Source organism: Struthio camelus, chromosome 4 (assembly GCF_040807025.1).
Source record: "Struthio camelus isolate bStrCam1 chromosome 4, bStrCam1.hap1, whole genome shotgun sequence".
NCBI lineage: Eukaryota > Metazoa > Chordata > Aves > Struthioniformes > Struthionidae > Struthio > Struthio camelus.
In genome coordinates, this window is record NC_090945.1 from 15154 (window position 1) to 35550 (window position 20397).

The 20397-nt window shown below is 60.4% G+C and overlaps 1 long non-coding RNA gene across 1 annotated transcript; it reads right to left on the reverse strand.

Annotated features, from left to right (window-relative positions):
* Nucleotides 1-419: 419 nt before the first annotated feature.
* On the reverse strand, nucleotides 420-790 carry LOC138067092 (uncharacterized). Its single transcript, XR_011140748.1, has 3 exons — nucleotides 735-790; nucleotides 617-667; nucleotides 420-517 (listed from the first exon to the last, which is right to left on the reverse strand). It is a non-coding gene; the product is annotated as an uncharacterized lncRNA (long non-coding RNA).
* Nucleotides 791-20397: the final 19607 nt, after the last annotated feature.

The window sequence follows — 20397 nt, forward strand, 5'->3', positions numbered from 1 at the left end:
GCGGCCGCCCGAGGCCGGCCACAGATGCTACGATGCAAATCTGGCACGACACAACGCCCCTTTTCACGGGCAGCACAGGAGGAGATGCAAACCCTTCGCACAACACTGAGTGCTCAGGCCACTCCAAAAACCTGCAGACGCCTACCGTGCTAGCCCTGCAAAGTCTGCATTGTGCTCCATGAGCACAAAGGACAACAGCAACATCAACACCTCAGCAAAACACAGGACACCTATAACACACACCGAACACAGCACACAACAACACAGACACAGGCTGGAGCTGCCCGGCCTAGCACACCCCCCTCTCCCTCTGCCTCACACACAGCACTCATCCTCAGGAGGACTCTACACTGTAATGACTGGCAGCACACGCACACACACACCCCCCAAGACAAGCCAACACCCTTGGCCCTCCCAACTTAGCTTGGGCACTGCTGCGCCGTCCTCAAGAACCAGCCTCGATGCCAGGCACATCTGTTCTGCTCTTCCTTCAGTCACAAACCTTCGCCTTCACCACCTGCCAAAACACAACACAAGCGGTCACCTGCACGCCAGATGCCTCCAGCCTCTTCACCAAAAACACCCTCCTCCCAAACACCACGGTCCCTCCCCTCACCTGCATCCTGTCCAAACTCCAGCATTGTGGCTGGGCGGACACCTGCGGCACCTAGGAAAGGCAACACAGTTACTATTCTGCCAGGCAACGCCCAACAGCCCTACAACAAAGGACACACCTTTCTACTGCAGCTCACACCCTCAGCCACCCCAGAAAAGGCCCACACAGCACCTGAAAAAGCACAACAAAAGACATCACTGAGAAGCAGCCCAGCACCAGCCCCACGGCACAGTAGAGCCCTGACCCAAACAGCTCCCCGTCTTACCTGCTCAGCCTCCGTCTCAGCGCTTCGCTTCACCACACCACAACTGCACCCAATGCAAAAAAAACTAGGGTACAAAACTAGGAAAAAATGTTTTCCCTGAACCCCTCCTGTCTCTTCTTTTCTGCAGTCCTGCAGAACAACAAACAATTCCCCAACTCTCATCATCTCAGAAGAGCCCCGTGAGGAAGCTGCATCCCTTCCGCAATAAACTCAAAAACACCAGAAAACAACAGTGACCGTCAACAAAAGATACAACAGGATATTCAGAAGCCCTTTTTCAGCCCAAACAACCCACACCGACATGCTACCCAAGAAAAAACCCTATCTCCTACAAACACTTCCCTCTCATAATCACAGCTCCAGCTCAAGCTGCCTCATTGCTCTTCTATTGTTCAATGGCCTTCGCATCTCCAAGCGTACAAATAGGTCTTCCAGGATAGTTGTACATCCTCAAATGCAGTTATTTGCTAAGCCCATTACAAACTACCACTCCCACAGCAGATCAAAGGCAGAATGAACTCAGGGAAGAGAGACCCCCACTTTATATAACCCTAGGCCCCACCCACTTCCCTACCCAGAAACCCTTTGGAGGGGAGGGGCAAACAAACAGCAACCATAAATACATAGGGCTAGGCAGAAGCAATTCTTCTTCCACTCAGCATCTAGAACAGAGAGGACAGAAGGGATAAAGAGACCTCTTCTATGAAATAGAACATCTGTTTTGTTACTGAGACTTCATATAGTATCTACGTTATCAAGAGGTAGGTCATTAAACTCCTTTTTACCTTAACTAACACAAGCCTTCAAATTAAAAACTACAAATGAGTTCTGGTTATACTTAGGAAAAAAACTACAACATTCCACAGCGCCTACAAAGGGAATGCTATACCATAGTCCTCTAATGGGTTCGGGTCTGCATAGAATACAGCTGCTCTGGCAGGGCAACATTTCCTGAAGGGCAAACCAGGATATCAAAATGAACTCTGGGAACAAGCCCTCTGCTGTAATAGGAACACTTCCTAAGAGGAATGGGTCTTCTATAGTACCTAAAATGATGAGGAAAAAAAGTCAGTGGCTGGAATGACTAGTTGTCCAGGAGAATACTATATCTGTATCACTAACTGGAGAACTGACACAAGGAGATCTCAGGATGGCTCCAGAGGGCACAACAGGGATGCTAAGAGGGCAGAAAGACCAATGCAGCATTCTGGGGCACAACAAAGAATAATCCAGAATAAAATAAAGGGGCTCCTCACAAGTCTGCAGGACCAATGGAAGTCTATGCAACACAACAAAGCTCTACAGAGGACTCCAGATTGGATTACACATTTCCAATGGAGACTAGAGAACAATAAAAAAAAAAAGCCAGTAGAGAATAACTAGAGTTTCCCCAAGGGGTCCAAGGGAAAACAAGGCTGCTAAGACCACTAGATGATGAACAGAGAGCACTGTTCAGAAAAGTTCTGAGGACACTACAACAATCTTAAAGGATTGACAGAGCCAAAAGATGGCTCTGGGAAAAAAGGAAAGCTGAAAGAGAACTCCAGAGTTCACTAGAGGGGTGCTAAAAAGCCTACACGACCAACAGAGGTCTGTGGGGAAAAGATAAAAGGCCAAAAAAGTGGGCGGGGGGGAGGGGAGAAAAATTGAGAGCTACTGAAAGGGCTGGAGGGCCAACACAGAGCTCCATGTTGCAACAAAAGACTCCAGAAACATTTTGAGGCCACTACAGGGGTCCTAAATCAGTCTAGAGGATCAAGATACAGCTCTGAGAAATGAGGAAAGCCAAAAAGAGACTCCAGAGCACACTACAGGGGTTCTAAGGGGTCTACATGGCCAAAAAGAGAGTCTGAGGTGCAAGGAAGCCCTCAAGAGGAGTTCAGAAGTGACTACATGGCTCAAGAGGGGTCTAGAGGGCCAGAAGACAGCTCTGGGGAACAAAGAAAGACAAAGAGAGGTCCCAAATACAAGAGTAACAAGCACAAAAAACTTCTAGAGCACAATTACAGCCAAAAGAGGGTTCCACAACAGACTGCAGAGCTGCAAAGACAGCTGCAGGGCCAAATGAGGGCTCTATGATCCAACAAAGACCTCCAGAGGGCTTTGGGAGGGACTACATGAGCTAGAAGTCCAAAACAAAGCTCTGTAGCACTAGGAAGGCTGGAAAAGGAGTGCATATCACACTAGAAAGTTACTGAGGGGCCCAGGAAGCCAACATACGTTTGCAGGGAAAGATAAAAGAGGAAAGGCCAGGCAAGAACAGAGGGCTGTCAACAGGGACAGAGAACTAACACATGGCTCTGGGAACCCAAAGGTCTCCAGAGGGCTCCTGATGTGAACACAGGAGTTCTAAGAGCTCTGGGGAGACCCAAAAGGGAAACCTTCCAGAGTAGTCCGGAGGGAACTAGACGGGTGGGCCTAACCGCAAAAAAGCCTCTGGGGAACACAAGAAACCTACGGAGGGGTTCTGGAGGACCTACACAGTGCCAAAGGGGTCTGGAGGACCAGAAGACCGCTCTGAGGTACAACAACTACAGCAAGACTGATTCAGAAGACACGAGAGGGCTTCTAAGGGCTCTCCATAGCCACAAAGAGACTCTGGGGAAGGAGGAGGAGCTCCGTAGGGATTCTGGGCCACCTAGACAGTTTCAGAGAGCTCAGCACAAGCAAAAGACAGCTCTAGGCAGCAAGGAAGAGCCAAAGAGTGTTACGGAGTGCTCTACAGTGGTGCCAAGGAGCCTAGGGAGCCAAGATCCAGCTCTGGGGCAGAGGGAAACCTGCCAGAGTAGTCCCGAGGGCAGCAGAGGGGGCCCTCAAGGGTTTACATGACCCAAAACGCCACTCTAGGGAAGGAGGAGGAGCTGAGGAGGGGGTCTGGGCCACCTAGACAGTGCCTAAGGGGTCCGGAGGGCCAAAACAGTGCTGTGGTCTCCCCAGGGGCTCTGAGCTGGATAGAGCAGTGCTAAGAGCTGTGGGGGGCACCTACACAGCTCTGGGGCAGAGGGAAACCTGCCAGAGTAGTCCCGAGGGCACCAGAGGGGGCCCTCAAGGGGTTTACATGACCCAAAACGCCACTCTAGGGAAGGAGGAGGAGCTGAGGAGGGGGTCTGGGCCACCTAGACAGTGCCTAAGGGGTCCGGAGGGCCAAAAGAGTGCTGTGGGGCACCCCAAAAGTCTGCCCAGGGGCTCTGAGGTGGAGACAGCAGTGCTAAGAGTTCTGGGGGGGCCCGAAGACAGCTCTGGGGCACAGGGAAACCTGCCAGAGTAGTCCCGAGGGCACCAGAGGGGGCCCTCAAGGCGTGTGCCTAGCCAAAAGACCACTCTAGGGAAGGAGGAGGAGCTGAGGAGGGGGTCTGGGCCACCTAGACAGTGCCTAAGGGGTCCGGAGGGCCAAAAGAGTGCTGTGGGGCACCCCAAAAGTCTGCCCAGGGGCTCTGAGGTGGAGACAGCAGTCCTAAGAGTTCTGGGGGGCCCGAAGACAGCTCTGGGGCACAGGGAAACCTGCCAGAGTAGTCCCGAGGGCAGCAGAGGGGGCCCTCAAGGGTTTACATGACCCAAAACCCCATTCTGGGGAAGGAGGAGGAGCTGAGGAGGGGCTCTGGGCCACCTAGACAGTGCCTAAGGGGTCTGGAGAGCCAAAAGACAGCTCTGGGGCACCCCAAAGGTCTCCGCAGGGGCTCTGAGGTGGAGAGAGCAGTGCTAAGAGCTGTGGGGGGGCCGAAGACAGCTCTGGGGCACAGGGAAACCTGCCAGAGTAGTGCCGAGGGCACCAGAGGGGGCCCTCAAGGTGTGTGCCTAGCCAAAAGACAAGTCTGGGGAAGGAGGAGGAGCTGAGGAGGGGGTCTGGGCCACCTAGACCTTTCCTGAGGGCTCGGCACGAGCAAGGGACAGCTCTGGGCAGCAAGGAAGAGCCAGAGAGTGCTGCGGAGTGCTCTAGAGCAGTGCGAAGGGGCCTAGGGAGCCAAGATCCAGCTCTGGGGCACAGGGACACCTGCCACAGTAGTCCCGAGGGCCCCAGAGGGGGCCCTCAAGGCGTGTGCCTAGCCAAAAGACAACTCTGGGGAAGGAGGAGGAGCTGAGGACGGCGTCTGGGCCACCTAGACAGTGCCTAAGGGGTCCGGAGGGCCAAAACAGTGCTGTGGTCTCCCCAGGGGCTCTGAGCTGGATAGAGCAGTGCTAAGAGCTGTGGGGGGCACCTACACAGCTCTGGGGCAGAGGGAAACCTGCCAGAGTAGTCCCGAGGGCAGCAGAGGGGGCCCTCAAGGGTTTACATGACCCAAAACGCCACTCTAGGGAAGGAGGAGGAGCTGAGGAGGGGGTCTGGGCCACCTAGACAGTGCCTAAGGGGTCCGGAGGGCCAAAAGAGTGCTGTGGGGCACCCCAAAAGTCTGCCCAGGGGCTCTGAGGTGGAGAGAGCAGTGCTAAGAGTTCTGGGGGGCCCGAAGACAGCTCTGGGGCACAGGGAAACCTGCCAGAGTAGTCCCGAGGGCACCAGAGGGGGCCCTCAAGGCGTGTGCCTAGCCAAAAGACCACTCTGGGGAAGGAGGAGGAGCTGAGGAGGGGCTCTGGGCCACCTAGACAGTGCCTAAGGGGTCTGGGGGGCCAAAAGACAGCTCTGGGGCACCCCAAAGGTCTCCGCAGGGGCTCTGAGGTGGAGAGAGCAGTGCTAAGAGCTCTGTGGGCCCCGAAGACAGCTCTGGGGCAGAGGGAAACCTGCCAGAGTAGTCCCGAGGGCACCAGAGGGGGCCCTCAAGGGTTTACATGACCCAAAACCCCATTCTGGGGAAGGGGGAGGAGCTGAGGAGGGGTCTGGGCCACCTAGACAGTGCCTAAGGGGTCCGGAGAGCCAAAAGACAGCTCTGGGGCACGCCAAAGGTCTCCGCAGGGGCTCTGAGGTGGAGACAGCAGTGCTAAGAGCTGTGGGGGGGCCGAAGACAGCTCTGGGGCACAGGGAAACCTGCCAGAGTAGTCCCGAGGGCACCAGAGGGGACCCTCAAGGCGTGTGCCAGGACAAAAGGAGACTCTGGGGGAGAAGGAAGACCTCTGGAGGGGGTCTGGGCCACCTAGACCTTTCCTGAGGGCTCGGCACGAGCAAGGGACAGCTCTGGGCAGCAAGGAAGAGCCAAAGAGTGGTGCGGAGCCCTCTAGAGCAGTGCGAAGGGGCCTAGGGAGCCAAGATCCAGCTCTGGGGCACAGGGACACCTGCCAGAGTAGTCCCGAGGGCCCCAGAGGGGGCCCTCAAGGCGTGTGCCTAGCCAAAAGACAACTCTGGGGAAGGAGGAGGAGCTGAGGACGGCGTCTGGGCCACCTAGACAGTGCCTAAGGGGTCCGGAGGGCCAAAACAGTGCTGTGGTCTCCCCAGGGGCTCTGAGCTGGATAGAGCAGTGCTAAGAGCTGTGGGGGGCACCTACACAGCTCTGGGGCAGAGGGAAACCTGCCAGAGTAGTCCCGAGGGCACCAGAGGGGGCCCTCAAGGGTTTACATGACCCAAAACCCCACTCTAGGGAAGGAGGAGGAGCTGAGGAGGGGGTCTGGGCCACCTAGACACTGCCTAAGGGGTCCGGAGGGCCAAAAGAGTGCTGTGGGGCACCCCAAAAGTCTGCCCAGGGGCTCTGAGGTGGAGAGAGCAGTGCTAAGAGTTCTGGGGGGCCCGAAGACAGCTCTGGGGCACAGGGAAACCTGCCAGAGTAGTCCCGAGGGCAGCAGAGGGGGCCCTCAAGGCGTGTGCCTAGCCAAAAGACCACTCTGGGGAAGGAGGAGGAGCTGAGGAGGGGCTCTGGGCCACCTAGACAGTGCCTAAGGGGTCTGGGGGGCCAAAAGACAGCTCTGGGGCACCCCAAAGGTCTCCGCAGGGGCTCTGAGGTGGAGACAGCAGTGCTAAGAGCTCTGTGGGCCCCGAAGACAGCTCTGGGGCAGAGGGAAACCTGCCAGAGTAGTCCCGAGGGCACCAGAGGGGGCCCTCAAGGGTTTACATGACCCAAAACGCCACTCTAGGGAAGGAGGAGGAGCTGAGGAGGGGTCTGGGCCACCTAGACAGTGCCTAAGGGGTCTGGAGAGCCAAAAGACAGCTCTGGGGCACGCCAAAGGTCTCCCCAGGGGCTCTGAGGTGGAGACAGCAGTGCTAAGAGCTGTGGGGGGGCCGAAGACAGCTCTGGGGCACAGGGAAACCTGCCAGAGTAGTCCCGAGGGCACCAGAGGGGACCCTCAAGGCGTGTGCCAGGACAAAAGGAGACTCTGGGGGAAAAGGAAGACCTCTGGAGGGGGTCTGGGCCACCTAGACCTTTCCTGAGGGCTCGGCACGAGCAAGGGACAGCTCTGGGCAGCAAGGAAGAGCCAAAGAGTGGTGCGGAGCCCTCTAGAGCAGTGCGAAGGGGCCTAGGGAGCCAAGATCCAGCTCTGGGGCACAGGGACACCTGCCACAGTAGTCCCGAGGGCCCCAGAGGGGGCCCTCAAGGCGTGTGCCTAGCCAAAAGACAACTCTGGGGAAGGAGGAGGAGCTGAGGACAGCGTCTGGGCCACCTAGACAGTGCCTAAGGGGTCCGGAGGGCCAAAACAGTGCTGTGGTCTCCCCAGGGGCTCTGAGCTGGATAGAGCAGTGCTAAGAGCTGTGGGGGGCACCTACACAGCTCTGGGGCAGAGGGAAACCTGCCAGAGTAGTCCCGAGGGCACCAGAGGGGGCCCTCAAGGCGTGTGCCTAGTCAAAAGGCAACTCTGGGGAAGGAGGAGGAGCTGAGGAGGGGGTCTGGGCCACCTAGACCGTTCCTGAGGGCTCAGCACGAGCAAGAGACAGCTCTGGCTAGCAAGGAGGAGCCAAAGAGTGTTGTGGGGTGCTCTAGAGAGTTGCGAAGGGGCCTAGGGAGCCAAGATCCAGCTCTGGGGCAGAGGGAAACCTGCCAGAGTAGTCCCGAGGGCACCAGAGGGGGCCCTCAAGGCATGTGCCTAGCCAAAAGACCACTCTGGGGAAGGAGGAGGAGCTGAGGAGGGGCTCTGGGCCACCTAGACAGTGCCTAAGGGGTCCGGAGAGCCAAAAGACAGCTCTGGGGCATGCCAAAGGTCTCCGCAGGGGCTCTGAGGTGGATAGAGCAGTGCTAAGAGCTATGGGGGGCCCCAACACAGCTCTGGGGCACCCCAAAGGTCTCCCCAGGGGTTCTGAGGTGGAGAGAGCAGTGCTAAGAGCTGTGGGGGGCACCTACACAGCTCTGGGGCAGAGGGAAACCTGCCAGAGTAGTCCCGAGGGCACCAGAGGGGGCCCTCAAGGGTTTACATGACCCAAAACGCCACTCTAGGGAAGGAGGAGGAGCTGAGGAGGGGGTCTGGGCCACCTAGACAGTGCCTAAGGGGTCCGGAGGGCCAAAAGAGTGCTGTGGGGCACCCCAAAAGTCTGCCCAGGGGCTCTGAGGTGGAGACAGCAGTGCTAAGAGTTCTGGGGGGGCCCGAAGACAGCTCTGGGGCACAGGGACACCTGCCACAGTAGTCCCGAGGGCACCAGAGGGGGCCCTCAAGGCGTGTGCCTAGCCAAAAGACAACTCTGGGGAAGGAGGAGGAGCTGAGGACGGCGTCTGGGCCACCTAGACAGTGCCTAAGGGGTCCGGAGGGCCAAAACAGTGCTGTGGTCTCCCCAGGGGCTCTGAGCTGGATAGAGCAGTGCTAAGAGCTGTGGGGGGCACCTACACAGCTCTGGGGCAGAGGGAAACCTGCCAGAGTAGTCCCGAGGGCACCAGAGGGGGCCCTCAAGGGGTTTACATGACCCAAAACCCCACTCTAGGGAAGGAGGAGGAGCTGAGGAGGGGGTCTGGGCCACCTAGACAGTGCCTAAGGGGTCCGGAGGGCCAAAAGAGTGCTGTGGGGCACCCCAAAAGTCTGCCCAGGGGCTCTGAGGTGGAGACAGCAGTGCTAAGAGTTCTGGGGGGGCCCGAAGACAGCTCTGGGGCACAGGGAAACCTGCCAGAGTAGTCCCGAGGGCACCAGAGGGGGCCCTCAAGGCGTGTGCCTAGCCAAAAGACCACTCTGGGGAAGGAGGAGGAGCTGAGGAGGGGCTCTGGGCCACCTAGACAGTGCCTAAGGGGTCCGGAGGGCCAAAAGAGTGCTGTGGGGCACCCCAAAAGTCTGCCCAGGGGCTCTGAGGTGGAGAGAGCAGTGCTAAGAGTTCTGGGGGGCCCGAAGACAGCTCTGGGGCACAGGGAAACCTGCCAGAGTAGTCCCGAGGGCAGCAGAGGGGGCCCTCAAGGGTTTACATGACCCAAAACCCCATTCTGGGGAAGGGGGAGGAGCTGAGGAGGGGTCTGGGCCACCTAGACAGTGCCTAAGGGGTCCGGAGAGCCAAAAGACAGCTCTGGGGCACGCCAAAGGTCTCCGCAGGGGCTCTGAGGTGGAGACAGCAGTGCTAAGAGCTGTGGGGGGGCCGAAGACAGCTCTGGGGCACAGGGAAACCTGCCAGAGTAGTCCCGAGGGCACCAGAGGCGGCCCTCAAGGCGTGTGCCTAGCCAAAAGGAGACTCTGGGGGAGAAGGAAGACCTCTGGAGGGGGTCTGGGCCACCTAGACCTTTCCTGAGGGCTCGGCACGAGCAAGGGACAGCTCTGGGCAGCAAGGAAGAGCCAGAGAGTGCTGCGGAGTGCTCTAGAGCAGTGCGAAGGGGCCTAGGGAGCCAAGATCCAGCTCTGGGGCACAGGGACACCTGCCACAGTAGTCCCGAGGGCCCCAGAGGGGGCCCTCAAGGCGTGTGCCTAGCCAAAAGACAAGTCTGGGGAAGGAGGAGGAGCTGAGGACGGCGTCTGGGCCACCTAGACAGTGCCTAAGGGGTCCGGAGGGCCAAAACAGTGCTGTGGTCTCCCCAGGGGCTCTGAGCTGGATAGAGCAGTGCTAAGAGCTGTGGGGGGCACCTACACAGCTCTGGGGCAGAGGGAAACCTGCCAGAGTAGTCCCGAGGGCACCAGAGGGGGCCCTCAAGGGTTTACATGACCCAAAACGCCACTCTAGGGAAGGAGGAGGAGCTGAGGAGGGGGTCTGGGCCACCTAGACAGTGCCTAAGGGGTCCGGAGGGCCAAAAGAGTGCTGTGGGGCACCCCAAAAGTCTGCCCAGGGGCTCTGAGGTGGAGAGAGCAGTGCTAAGAGTTCTGGGGGGCCCGAAGACAGCTCTGGGGCACAGGGAAACCTGCCAGAGTAGTCCCGAGGGCACCAGAGGGGGCCCTCAAGGCGTGTGCCTAGCCAAAAGACCACTCTGGGGAAGGAGGAGGAGCTGAGGAGGGGCTCTGGGCCACCTAGACAGTGCCTAAGGGGTCTGGGGGGCCAAAAGACAGCTCTGGGGCACCCCAAAGGTCTCCGCAGGGGCTCTGAGGTGGAGACAGCAGTGCTAAGAGCTCTGTGGGCCCCGAAGACAGCTCTGGGGCAGAGGGAAACCTGCCAGAGTAGTCCCGAGGGCACCAGAGGGGGCCCTCAAGGGTTTACATGACCCAAAACCCCATTCTGGGGAAGGGGGAGGAGCTGAGGAGGGGTCTGGGCCACCTAGACAGTGCCTAAGGGGTCCGGAGAGCCAAAAGACAGCTCTGGGGCACGCCAAAGGTCTCCGCAGGGGCTCTGAGGTGGAGACAGCAGTGCTAAGAGCTGTGGGGGGGCCGAAGACAGCTCTGGGGCACAGGGAAACCTGCCAGAGTAGTCCCGAGGGCACCAGAGGGGACCCTCAAGGCGTGTGCCAGGACAAAAGGAGACTCTGGGGGAGAAGGAAGACCTCTGGAGGGGGTCTGGGCCACCTAGACCTTTCCTGAGGGCTCGGCACGAGCAAGGGACAGCTCTGGGCAGCAAGGAAGAGCCAAAGAGTGGTGCGGAGCCCTCTAGAGCAGTGCGAAGGGGCCTAGGGAGCCAAGATCCAGCTCTGGGGCACAGGGACACCTGCCACAGTAGTCCCGAGGGCACCAGAGGGGGCCCTCAAGGCGTGTGCCTAGCCAAAAGACAACTCTGGGGAAGGAGGAGGAGCTGAGGACGGCGTCTGGGCCACCTAGACAGTGCCTAAGGGGTCCGGAGGGCCAAAACAGTGCTGTGGTCTCCCCAGGGGCTCTGAGCTGGATAGAGCAGTGCTAAGAGCTGTGGGGGGCACCTACACAGCTCTGGGGCAGAGGGAAACCTGCCAGAGTAGTCCCGAGGGCACCAGAGGGGGCCCTCAAGGCGTGTGCCTAGTCAAAAGGCAACTCTGGGGAAGGAGGAGGAGCTGAGGAGGGGGTCTGGGCCACCTAGACCGTTCCTGAGGGCTCAGCACGAGCAAGAGACAGCTCTGGCTAGCAAGGAGGAGCCAAAGAGTGTTGTGGGGTGCTCTAGAGAGTTGCGAAGGGGCCTAGGGAGCCAAGATCCAGCTCTGGGGCAGAGGGAAACCTGCCAGAGTAGTCCCGAGGGCACCAGAGGGGGCCCTCAAGGCATGTGCCTAGCCAAAAGACCACTCTGGGGAAGGAGGAGGAGCTGAGGAGGGGCTCTGGGCCACCTAGACAGTGCCTAAGGGGTCCGGAGAGCCAAAAGACAGCTCTGGGGCATGCCAAAGGTCTCCGCAGGGGCTCTGAGGTGGATAGAGCAGTGCTAAGAGCTATGGGGGGCCCCAACACAGCTCTGGGGCACCCCAAAGGTCTCCCCAGGGGCTCTGAGGTGGAGACAGCAGTGCTAAGAGCTGTGGGGGGCACCTACACAGCTCTGGGGCAGAGGGAAACCTGCCAGAGTAGTCCCGAGGGCACCAGAGGGGGCCCTCAAGGGTTTACATGACCCAAAACGCCACTCTAGGGAAGGAGGAGGAGCTGAGGAGGGGGTCTGGGCCACCTAGACAGTGCCTAAGGGGTCCGGAGGGCCAAAAGAGTGCTGTGGGGCACCCCAAAAGTCTGCCCAGGGGCTCTGAGGTGGAGAGAGCAGTGCTAAGAGTTCTGGGGGGCCCGAAGACAGCTCTGGGGCACAGGGAAACCTGCCAGAGTAGTCCCGAGGGCACCAGAGGGGGCCCTCAAGGCGTGTGCCTAGCCAAAAGACCACTCTGGGGAAGGAGGAGGAGCTGAGGAGGGGCTCTGGGCCACCTAGACAGTGCCTAAGGGGTCTGGGGGGCCAAAAGACAGCTCTGGGGCACCCCAAAGGTCTCCGCAGGGGCTCTGAGGTGGAGACAGCAGTGCTAAGAGCTCTGTGGGCCCCGAAGACAGCTCTGGGGCAGAGGGAAACCTGCCAGAGTAGTCCCGAGGGCACCAGAGGGGGCCCTCAAGGGTTTACATGACCCAAAACGCCACTCTAGGGAAGGAGGAGGAGCTGAGGAGGGGTCTGGGCCACCTAGACAGTGCCTAAGGGGTCTGGAGAGCCAAAAGACAGCTCTGGGGCACGCCAAAGGTCTCCCCAGGGGCTCTGAGGTGGAGACAGCAGTGCTAAGAGCTGTGGGGGGGCCGAAGACAGCTCTGGGGCACAGGGAAACCTGCCAGAGTAGTCCCGAGGGCACCAGAGGGGACCCTCAAGGCGTGTGCCAGGACAAAAGGAGACTCTGGGGGAAAAGGAAGACCTCTGGAGGGGGTCTGGGCCACCTAGACCTTTCCTGAGGGCTCGGCACGAGCAAGGGACAGCTCTGGGCAGCAAGGAAGAGCCAAAGAGTGGTGCGGAGCCCTCTAGAGCAGTGCGAAGGGGCCTAGGGAGCCAAGATCCAGCTCTGGGGCACAGGGACACCTGCCACAGTAGTCCCGAGGGCCCCAGAGGGGACCCTCAAGGCGTGTGCCTAGCCAAAAGACAACTCTGGGGAAGGAGGAGGAGCTGAGGACAGCGTCTGGGCCACCTAGACAGTGCCTAAGGGGTCCGGAGGGCCAAAACAGTGCTGTGGTCTCCCCAGGGGCTCTGAGCTGGATAGAGCAGTGCTAAGAGCTGTGGGGGGCACCTACACAGCTCTGGGGCAGAGGGAAACCTGCCAGAGTAGTCCCGAGGGCACCAGAGGGGGCCCTCAAGGCGTGTGCCTAGTCAAAAGGCAACTCTGGGGAAGGAGGAGGAGCTGAGGAGGGGGTCTGGGCCACCTAGACCGTTCCTGAGGGCTCAGCACGAGCAAGAGACAGCTCTGGCTAGCAAGGAGGAGCCAAAGAGTGTTGTGGGGTGCTCTAGAGAGTTGCGAAGGGGCCTAGGGAGCCAAGATCCAGCTCTGGGGCAGAGGGAAACCTGCCAGAGTAGTCCCGAGGGCACCAGAGGGGGCCCTCAAGGCATGTGCCTAGCCAAAAGACCACTCTGGGGAAGGAGGAGGAGCTGAGGAGGGGCTCTGGGCCACCTAGACAGTGCCTAAGGGGTCCGGAGACCCAAAAGACAGCTCTGGGGCATGCCAAAGGTCTCCGCAGGGGCTCTGAGGTGGATAGAGCAGTGCTAAGAGCTATGGGGGGCCCCAACACAGCTCTGGGGCACCCCAAAGGTCTCCCCAGGGGCTCTGAGGTGGAGAGAGCAGTGCTAAGAGCTGTGGGGGGCACCTACACAGCTCTGGGGCAGAGGGAAACCTGCCAGAGTAGTCCCGAGGGCACCAGAGGGGGCCCTCAAGGGTTTACATGACCCAAAACGCCACTCTAGGGAAGGAGGAGGAGCTGAGGAGGGGGTCTGGGCCACCTAGACAGTGCCTAAGGGGTCCGGAGGGCCAAAAGAGTGCTGTGGGGCACCCCAAAAGTCTGCCCAGGGGCTCTGAGGTGGAGACAGCAGTGCTAAGAGTTCTGGGGGGCCCGAAGACAGCTCTGGGGCACAGGGAAACCTGCCAGAGTAGTCCCGAGGGCACCAGAGGGGGCCCTCAAGGCGTGTGCCTAGCCAAAAGACCACTCTGGGGAAGGAGGAGGAGCTGAGGAGGGGCTCTGGGCCACCTAGACAGTGCCTAAGGGGTCTGGAGGGCAAAAAGACAGCTCTGGGGCACGCCAAAGGTCTCCGCAGGGGCTCTGAGGTGGAGACAGCAGTGCTAAGAGCTGTGGGGGGGCCGAAGACAGCTCTGGGGCACAGGGAAACCTGCCAGAGTAGTCCCGAGGGCACCAGAGGCGGCCCTCAAGGCGTGTGCCAGGACAAAAGGAGACTCTGGGGGAGAAGGAAGACCTCTGGAGGGGGTCTGGGCCACCTAGACCTTTCCTGAGGGCTCAGCACGAGCAAGGGACAGCTCTGGCTAGCAAGGAGGAGCCAGAGAGTGGTGCGGAGCGCTCTAGAGCGGTGCGAAGGGGCCTAGGGAGCCAAGATCCAGCTCTGGGGCAGAGGGAAACCTGCCAGAGTAGTCCCGAGGGCACCAGAGGGGGCCCTCCAGGCGTGTGCCTAGCCAAAAGACAACTCTGGGGAAGGAAGAGGAGCTGAGGAGGGGATCCGGGCCACCTAGATAGTGCCTAAGGGATCTGGGGGGCCAGAAAACAGCTCTGGGGCACAACGAGTACTGCAATTGTAGTTCAGAAATCATGAGAGGGCTTCTAAGGGCTCTGCATGGCCACAAAGAGACTCTGGGGAAGGAGGAGGAGCACAGGAGGGGGTCTGGGCCACCTAGACCGTTCCTAAGGGCTCAGCACGAGCAAGAGACATCTCTGGCTAGCAAGGAAGAGCCAAAGAGTGCTGCGGAGTCCTCTAGAGCAATGCGAAGGGGCCTAGGGAGCCAAGATCCAGCTCTGGGCACAGGGAAACCTGCCAGAGTAGTGCCGAGGGCCCCAGAGGGGGCCCTTAAGGGTTTACATGGCCCAAAACCCCACTCTAGGGAAGGGGGAGGAGCTGAGGAAGGGGTCTGGGCCACCTAGACAGTGCCTAAGGGGTCTGGAGAGCCAAAAGACAGCTCTGGGGCACCCCAAAGGTCTCCGCAGGGGCTCTGAGGTGGAGACAGCAGTGCTAAGAGCTGTGGGGGGGCCGAAGACAGCTCTGGGGCAGAGGGAAACCTGCCAGAGTAGTCCCGAGGGCACCAGAGGGGGCCCTCAAGGGTTTACATGACCCAAAACCCCATTCTGGGGAAGGGGGAGGAGCTGAGGAGGGGGTCTGGGCCACCTAGACAGTGCCTAAGGGGTCCGGAGAGCCAAAAGACAGCTCTGGGGCACGCCAAAGGTCTCCCCAGGGGCTCTGAGGTGGAGAGAGCAGTGCTAAGAGCTGTGGGGGGGCCGAAGACAGCTCTGGGGCACAGGGAAACCTGCCAGAGTAGTCCCGAGGGCACCAGAGGGGACCCTCAAGGCGTGTGCCAGGACAAAAGGAGACTCTGGGGGAGAAGGAAGACCTCTGGAGGGGGTCTGGGCCACCTAGACCTTTCCTGAGGGCTCGGCACGAGCAAGGGACAGCTCTGGGCAGCAAGGAAGAGCCAAAGAGTGGTGCGGAGCCCTCTAGAGCAGTGCGAAGGGGCCTAGGGAGCCAAGATCCAGCTCTGGGGCACAGGGACACCTGCCAGAGTAGTCCCGAGGGCACCAGAGGGGGCCCTCAAGGCGTGTGCCTAGCCAAAAGACAACTCTGGGGAAGGAGGAGGAGCTGAGGACGGCGTCTGGGCCACCTAGACAGTGCCTAAGGGGTCCGGAGGGCCAAAACAGTGCTGTGGTCTCCCCAGGGGCTCTGAGCTGGATAGAGCAGTGCTAAGAGCTGTGGGGGGCACCTACACAGCTCTGGGGCAGAGGGAAACCTGCCAGAGTAGTCCCGAGGGCAGCAGAGGGGGCCCTCAAGGGTTTACATGACCCAAAACGCCATTCTAGGGAAGGAGGAGGAGCTGAGGAGGGGGTCTTGGCCACCTAGACAGTGCCTAAGGGGTCCGGAGGGCCAAAAGAGTGCTGTGGGGCACCCCAAAAGTCTGCCCAGGGGCTCTGAGGTGGAGAGAGCAGTGCTAAGAGTTCTGGGGGGCCCGAAGACAGCTCTGGGGCACAGGGAAACCTGCCAGAGTAGTCCCGAGGGCAGCAGAGGGGGCCCTCAAGGCGTGTGCCTAGCCAAAAGACCACTCTGGGGAAGGAGGAGGAGCTCAGGAGGGGGTCTGGGCCACCTAGACAGTGCCTAAGGGGTCTGGGGGGCCAAAAGACAGCTCTGGGGCACCCCAAAGGTCTCCCCAAGGTCTCTGAGGTGGAGACAGCAGTGCTAAGAGCTCTGTGGGCCCCGAAGACAGCTCTGGGGCAGAGGGAAACCTGCCAGAGTAGTCCCGAGGGCACCAGAGGGGGCCCTCAAGGGTTTACATGACCCAAAACCCCATTCTGGGGAAGGGGGAGGAGCTGAGGAGGGGTCTGGGCCACCTAGACAGTGCCTAAGGGGTCTGGAGAGCCAAAAGACAGCTCTGGGGCACGCCAAAGGTCTCCCCAGGGGCTCTGAGGTGGAGACAGCAGTGCTAAGAGCTGTGGGGGGGCCGAAGACAGCTCTGGGGCACAGGGAAACCTGCCAGAGTAGTCCCGAGGGCACCAGAGGGGACCCTCAAGGCGTGTGCCAGGACAAAAGGAGACTCTGGGGGAAAAGGAAGACCTCTGGAGGGGGTCTGGGCCACCTAGACCTTTCCTGAGGGCTCGGCACGAGCAAGGGACAGCTCTGGGCAGCAAGGAAGAGCCAAAGAGTGGTGCGGAGCCCTCTAGAGCAGTGCGAAGGGGCCTAGGGAGCCAAGATCCAGCTCTGGGGCACAGGGACACCTGCCACAGTAGTCCCGAGGGCCTCAGAGGGGGCCCTCAAGGCGTGTGCCTAGCCAAAAGACAACTCTGGGGAAGGAGGAGGAGCTGAGGACGGCGTCTGGGCCACCTAGACAGTGCCTAAGGGGTCCGGAGGGCCAAAACAGTGCTGTGGTCTCCCCAGGGGCTCTGAGCTGGATAGAGCAGTGCTAAGAGCTGTGGGGGGCACCTACACAGCTCTGGGGCAGAGGGAAACCTGCCAGAGTAGTCCCGAGGGCACCAGAGGGGGCCCTCAAGGCGTGTGCCTAGTCAAAAGGCATCTCTGGGGAAGGAGGAGGAGCTGAGGAGGGGGTCTGGGCCACCTAGACCGTTCCTGAGGGCTCAGCACGAGCAAGAGACAGCTCTGGCTAGCAAGGAGGAGCCAAAGAGTGTTGTGGGGTGCTCTAGAGAGTTGCGAAGGGGCCTAGGGAGCCAAGATCCAGCTCTGGGGCAGAGGGAAACCTGCCAGAGTAGTCCCGAGGGCACCAGAGGGGGCCCTCAAGGCATGTGCCTAGCCAAAAGACCACTCTGGGGAAGGAGGAGGAGCTGAGGAGGGGCTCTGGGCCACCTAGACAGTGCCTAAGGGGTCCGGAGAGCCAAAAGACAGCTCTGGGGCATGCCAAAGGTCTCCGCAGGGGCTCTGAGGTGGATAGAGCAGTGCTAAGAGCTATGGGGGGCCCCAACACAGCTCTGGGGCACCCCAAAGGTCTCCCCAGGGGCTCTGAGGTGGAGAGAGCAGTGCTAAGAGCTGTGGGGGGCACCTACACAGCTCTGGGGCAGAGGGAAACCTGCCAGAGTAGTCCCGAGGGCACCAGAGGGGGCCCTCAAGGGTTTACATGACCCAAAACGCCATTCTAGGGAAGGAGGAGGAGCTGAGGAGGGGGTCTGGGCCACCTAGACAGTGCCTAAGGGGTCCGGAGGGCCAAAAGAGTGCTGTGGGGCACCCCAAAAGTCTGCCCAGGGGCTCTGAGGTGGAGAGAGCAGTGCTAAGAGTTCTGGGGGGCCCGAAGACAGCTCTGGGGCACAGGGAAACCTGCCAGAGTAGTCCCGAGGGCAGCAGAGGGGGCCCTCAAGGCGTGTGCCTAGCCAAAAGACCACTCTGGGGAAGGAGGAGGAGCTGAGGAGGGGCTCTGGGCCACCTAGACAGTGCCTAAGGGGTCTGGGGGGCCAAAAGACAGCTCTGGGGCACCCCAAAGGTCTCCCCAAGGTCTCTGAGGTGGAGACAGCAGTGCTAAGAGCTCTGTGGGCCCCGAAGACAGCTCTGGGGCAGAGGGAAACCTGCCAGAGTAGTCCCGAGGGCACCAGAGGGGGCCCTCAAGGGTTTACATGACCCAAAACCCCATTCTGGGGAAGGGGGAGGAGCTGAGGAGGGGTCTGGGCCACCTAGACAGTGCCTAAGGGGTCTGGAGAGCCAAAAGACAGCTCTGGGGCACGCCAAAGGTCTCCGCAGGGGCTCTGAGGTGGAGACAGCAGTGCTAAGAGCTGTGGGGGGGCCGAAGACAGCTCTGGGGCACAGGGAAACCTGCCAGAGTAGTCCCGAGGGCACCAGAGGGGACCCTCAAGGCGTGTGCCAGGACAAAAGGAGACTCTGGGGGAAAAGGAAGACCTCTGGAGGGGGTCTGGGCCACCTAGACCTTTCCTGAGGGCTCGGCACGAGCAAGGGACAGCTCTGGGCAGCAAGGAAGAGCCAAAGAGTGGTGCGGAGCCCTCTAGAGCAGTGCGAAGGGGCCTAGGGAGCCAAGATCCAGCTCTGGGGCACAGGGACACCTGCCACAGTAGTCCCGAGGGCCCCAGAGGGGACCCTCAAGGCGTGTGCCTAGCCAAAAGACAACTCTGGGGAAGGAGGAGGAGCTGAGGACGGCGTCTGGGCCACCTAGACAGTGCCTAAGGGGTCCGGAGGGCCAAAACAGTGCTGTGGTCTCCCCAGGGGCTCTGAGCTGGATAGAGCAGTGCTAAGAGCTGTGGGGGGCACCTACACAGCTCTGGGGCAGAGGGAAACCTGCCAGAGTAGTCCCGAGGGCACCAGAGGGGGCCCTCAAGGCGTGTGCCTAGTCAAAAGGCAACTCTGGGGAAGGAGGAGGAGCTGAGGAGGGGGTCTGGGCCACCTAGACCGTTCCTGAGGGCTCAGCACGAGCAAGAGACAGCTCTGGCTAGCAAGGAGGAGCCAAAGAGTGTTGTGGGGTGCTCTAGAGAGTTGCGAAGGGGCCTAGGGAGCCAAGATCCAGCTCTGGGACAGAGGGAAACCTGCCAGAGTAGTCCCGAGGGCACCAGAGGGGGCCCTCAAGGCATGTGCCTAGCCAAAAGACCACTCTGGGGAAGGAGGAGGAGCTGAGGAGGGGCTCTGGGCCACCTAGACAGTGCCTAAGGGGTCCGGAGAGCCAAAAGACAGCTCTGGGGCATGCCAAAGGTCTCCGCAGGGGCTCTGAGGTGGATAGAGCAGTGCTAAGAGCTATGGGGGGCCCCAACACAGCTCTGGGGCACCCCAAAGGTCTCCCCAGGGGTTCTGAGGTGGAGAGAGCAGTGCTAAGAGCTGTGGGGGGCACCTACACAGCTCTGGGGCAGAGGGAAACCTGCCAGAGTAGTCCCGAGGGCACCAGAGGGGGCCCTCAAGGGTTTACATGACCCAAAACGCCACTCTAGGGAAGGAGGAGGAGCTGAGGAGGGGGTCTGGGCCACCTAGACAGTGCCTAAGGGGTCCGGAGGGCCAAAAGAGTGCTGTGGGGCACCCCAAAAGTCTGCCCAGGGGCTCTGAGGTGGAGAGAGCAGTGCTAAGAGTTCTGGGGGGCCCGAAGACAGCTCTGGGGCACAGGGAAACCTGCCAGAGTAGTCCCGAGGGCACCAGAGGGGGCCCTCAAGGCGTGTGCCTAGCCAAAAGACCACTCTGGGGAAGGAGGAGGAGCTGAGGAGGGGCTCTGGGCCACCTAGACAGTGCCTAAGGGGTCTGGAGGGCAAAAAGACAGCTCTGGGGCACGCCAAAGGTCTCCGCAGGGGCTCTGAGGTGGAGACAGCAGTGCTAAGAGCTGTGGGGGCCCCGAAGACAGCTCTGGGGCACAGGGAAACCTGCCAGAGTAGTCCCGAGGGCACCAGAGGGGGCCCTCAAGGGTTTACATGGCCCAAAACCCCACTCTAGGGAAGGGGGAGGAGCTGAGGAAGGGGTCTGGGCCACCTAGACAGTGCCTAAGGGGTCTGGAGAGCCAAAAGACAGCTCTGGGGCACCCCAAAGGTCTCCGCAGGGGCTCTGAGGTGGAGACAGCAGTGCTAAGAGCTGTGGGGGGGCCGAAGACAGCTCTGGGGCAGAGGGAAACCTGCCAGAGTAGTCCCGAGGGCACCAGAGGGGGCCCTCAAGGGTTTACATGACCCAAAACCCCATTCTGGGGAAGGGGGAGGAGCTGAGGAGGGGGTCTGGGCCACCTAGACAGTGCCTAAGGGGTCCGGAGGGCCAAAAGAGTGCTGTGGTCTCCCCAGGGGCTCTGAGCTGGATAGAGCAGTGCTAAGAGCTGTGGGGGGCACCTACACAGCTCTGGGGCAGAGGGAAACCTGCCAGAGTAGTCCCGAGGGCAGCAGAGGGGGCCCTCAAGGGTTTACATGACCCAAAACGCCATTCTAGGGAAGGAGGAGGAGCTGAGGAGGGGGTCTGGGCCACCTAGACAGTGCCTAAGGGGTCCGGAGGGCCAAAAGAGTGCTGTGGGGCACCCCAAAAGTCTGCCCAGGGGCTCTGAGGTGGAGACAGCAGTGCTAAGAGTTCTGGGGGGCCCGAAGACAGCTCTGGGGCACAGGGAAACCTGCCAGAGTAGTCCCGAGGGCAGCAGAGGGGGCCCTCAAGGCGTGTGCCTAGCCAAAAGACCACTCTGGGGAAGGAGGAGGAGCTGAGGAGGGGCTCTGGGCCACCTAGACAGTGCCTAAGGGGTCTGGGGGGCCAAAAGACAGCTCTGGGGCACCCCAA